This window comes from Sinocyclocheilus anshuiensis, unplaced genomic scaffold (genome assembly GCF_001515605.1).
Source record: "Sinocyclocheilus anshuiensis isolate Anshui unplaced genomic scaffold, SAMN03320099.WGS_v1.1 scaffold491, whole genome shotgun sequence".
In the NCBI taxonomy this organism is placed as follows: domain Eukaryota; kingdom Metazoa; phylum Chordata; class Actinopteri; order Cypriniformes; family Cyprinidae; genus Sinocyclocheilus; species Sinocyclocheilus anshuiensis.
Window position 1 is genome coordinate 536232 of NW_015551041.1, and position 4312 is coordinate 540543.

Consider the following 4312-nt stretch of genomic DNA (forward strand, 5'->3'; position numbering starts at 1 on the left):
TGACTTGCCATAATTGATGGAACCATGAATTCTGCACTCTATCAGAAAATCTTGAAGGAGAATGTCCGGCCGGCCGTCAGTTTGTGACCTCAAGCTCAAGCGCACTTGGGTTATGTAGCAGGACAATGATCCCAAACACACCAGCAAGTCCACCTCTGCATGGCTCAAGAAAAGCAAAATTAAGGTTTTGGAGTGGCCAAGTCTAAGTCCGGACTTAAATCTGATTGAGATTCTGTGGCATGACCTTAAACAGTCCATTCATGCTCGAAAACCCTCCAATGTGGCTGAATTAAAACAATTCTGCAAAGAAGAGTGGACCAAAATTCCTCCACAGCGATGTGAAAGACTCCTTGCCAGTTATCGCAAACGCTTGATTGCAGTTGTTGCTGCAAAGCGTGGCACAACCAGTTATTAGATTTAGGGGGCAATTACTTTTTCACGTAGGGCCAGGCAGGTTTGGACAGCTTTTTTCTCTTAATAAATGAAATGATCATTTAAAAACTGCATTTTGTATTTACTCGGGTTATCTTTGTGTAATATTAAAATGTGTTTGATGATCTGAATGATTAAAGTGTGACAAATATGCAAAAAAAAAAAAACAGGACAAAAAAATAGCAAAAACTTTTTCACACCACTGTATGTGATATATATATATATATTTCTTGTGTGAATAACATTTTAATAATCTAAAGAACCTTTTCTACATTAGAGAGGTTTCATTGATGTTAAACTTTTTTTTTTTATGGAACCATAGATGACAAAGAACATTTATGGAAATAAACTGGCTAAAACAAAAAAATCTTAAAATGTAATAAATTGAGCATAAAATGGAAAAGAAAACTTAAGTAAAGTCCTATTATGACTCCTCATTACATCATATAATGAACGGTTGCGGCTTCTCACAAAAATGATCACGCATAATCTCAGATGTGAGCAGGTGTTTACACTGTGTCCACATTACAGCACAAAAACACATTTCATCTGTCTCTATCTGGACTCCCTCAACGTCTGATTTCTATCAGCAAAGTACAGATGCCATGTAAAAATAGCATCTCTCTGACTTGCCTTCTGATCTAGTTACATTATAGGAAATCATGCCTCACCATCCAGCTGGGGATTCTGCAGCGTTGTGAAAGACTATGCTTCGCACCAAAACGGTGTGACTGGGCTTATTTATGTGTTTTAGGGATTACCCTTCAACCCACTGAGACAGACTACTACATCATCTCTGTCCTTTCTGACTGGAGAGACAAGATTTCAATTAAATAGTATTAACATTAAATGTGAAACCTATAAATTAACCCAACAGATGTGCAAAAAATAACTGTTTTCATACTGGTTTCCTCATAACACCCACTTCTGCTATTGGCCCAAACAGATAGCCCCGCCCCCACACTCACACCATTGGTTGAGTCAAATGTTGATACAGGCTAGATTTTTTTATCGCTGTAGATCGCTAAAATCACTTTTAGGCAAAGTCGGAAAAACAGATCTTGTAGCTTAGCTTCGTCCAGCATGTTTACACGATAAATCCAAATGGTACCAAGGTTTTTTTTTATTGGTGGGGTTTTTTTTTTTTTACACGCACAGTTGAATGCATAGCCTTTTTTTATGCAAAACTTCTTTCCGGAAGTTGCGTATATATATATATATATATATATACAGTATATATTTCGCTCATAATTTATGGACAGAAATAATTCAGACACTGAAAAAGATGAAACTTTCTAATGTGTCGAGCGCCTGTGTTTTTGAAAAGCTATGCGTTCGCGTCAACTTAAGTATACTTTGGTCTTTTATCATACAATTGGCTTTGGCGTTGTGCGCAAGCTCTGAAACATAAAACGTGTATTTAATCCTTGAAATATTTCATTATTACACTTGGTGAATTGAAAAAGGTGCAGCACTCACTCTTGAAGGGGTGAAAGCTTTATTGATTAAACTGACATTTCGGCCGTTATCAAGGCCTTCATCAGATATCAAGAACAGCAATACCAAACCATGCTTTAAACATGCTTGTAATCAGCAACAGGCGTGTCACCCTGCCAATAAGGGAGTGGAGTGGCTTCCAAACAAATTAAAGAAGAAGGAAAAAAAAAACAACAACAATAGAGAGTTAGTAAAACATACCATAATCAATTTCTTGAATGAGACCTCTGGGAAATAATGTATCTAAAGTAAAAATCCAAAAGGTCTCCCTAGATTTACGTTTTACAACAAAGTCACCTCCCTGACCTACTGAATGTACTTGTTCAATACCAAAGTAGAAAAACTCACAAATAGAATGTGAAGAATCTTTAAAGTGTTGTGCTACTGGGTTGCTCTTGTCCCCACGTCTTATAGCACTACGATGTTCACATATACGAGTTTTTAATTCTCTTGATGTTTCACCAACATACAGCATTCCACATGGACACCATATAGCATAAATGACATTACAGGAATTGCAAGTGATGACATTTTTTATAAATATGTTTTTGCCTTTTCTAGGATGTGGAAAATATTTTTTTATTTCCACATTTATAGTTACCTGGAGGAATTGTAAATGGTGGAGACTTAGAGGGACTAGTGCGAACATCGGCCTTAAATAAAGAGCTCTTTAAACTTCTTGCTTTTCAAAAAGACATTAATGGGGGGTGTTCAAACATTTTTGAAAGACCTGGGTCTGATTGTAAAATATGCCAATATTTCCATATAATGTTACAAAGAGTTGGAGCCTGAGGAGTGTATGTTGTAACAAATTGTACAGAGAAATTCCTTTTATTATTTTTAGTTTTATTAGCCGGAGTGAGTAGATGTTCTCTTTGTACTGCTTTTAATTTCTCTTCTGCACAATCCAACCACCTATCCTTATAGCCCTTTTAAAAAAACACAAAAAAAGTTTACCAGTGAGTCAGCTGCATAATTAAGCGAATTTGTTCAACAGACAATTCGTTTGAAATGAGGAAAAACGAAATGTGGAAGAAATTCAAAGAAAAGGGCTATAAGGATAGGAGATTAAAATATTTTCCACATCCTAGAAAAGGCAAAAACATATTTATAAAAAATGTCATCACTTGCAATTCCTGTAATGTCATTTATGCTATATGGTGTCCATGTGGAATGCTGTATGTTGGTGAAACATCAAGAGAATTAAAAACTCGTATATGTGAACATCGTAGTGCTATAAGACGTGGGGACATGAGCAACCCAGTAGCACAACACTTTAAAGATTCTTCACATTCTATTTGTGAGTTTTTCTACTTTGGTATTGAACAAGTACATTCAGTAGGTCAGGGAGGTGACATTGTTGTGAAATGTAAATCTAGGGAGACCTTTTGGATTTTTACTTTAGATACATTATTTCCCAGAGGTCTCATTCAAGAAATTGATTATGGTATGTTTTACTAACTCTCTGTTATTGTTGTTTTTTTCCTTCTTCTTTAACATGTTTGGAAGCCACTCCCCTAATTGGCAGAGTGACACGCCTGTTGCTGATTACAAGCATGTTTAAAGCATGGTTTGGTATTGCTGTTCTTGATATCTGATGAAGGCCTTGATAATGGCCGAAACGTCATTTTAATCAATAAAGTTTTCAACCCTTCAAGAGTGAGTGCTGCACCTTTTTCAATTGATATGGCTTTTTGATTGCACCTCCTCTATCGTTGGTAGAGCACCTCCTCTCAGTAATTTAAATTATTATTACACTTGGTGTCATATATACATTGAAAGACTAATAAAGAATATTGCATGACTATACAAAAACATACTGTAGCATGGTTATAATGGTGCATATTAACGTGTTTAATGTTGCTGTGTTGTTTTGGGATTATCAAATGTTATGATAGCGCCACACCGATGTGTTGGGGAAAGTAGCTTTTAAAAGTAATGCATTACAATATTGCGTTACTCCCTAAAAAGGTAACCAATTACGTTATTTAGTTACTTTTTTTGGAAAGTAATGCGTTGCGTTGTTTTTTATTTACTTTTTAAATCTGGGCAGGGCTTGCTTGTTTGTTTTCAATATAAAAAGTTTTTTCTTTTACAAATGTAAAAGCCCTTTTCACAACAAAAGTGAAATGAATAAGCGTCAGGCTGAAGGCAATGTAAATTCACGTCTGTACAGTAGAGGGCGCTGCTCAAACAAACTGCAAGAAGAATATGACACAGGAGAAGAAAGTTCAACACTATTCAGCAATAACAAAAATGAAACACAGATGTGTAATTTTTGCTTAGTATGGTTGAATTGGATCATCGAAGGTCAGAAGCAAAGACATTGGATAATAATATGGGATTAAACCCATAAATTATATTTGTCTTTTTTAACATCTAT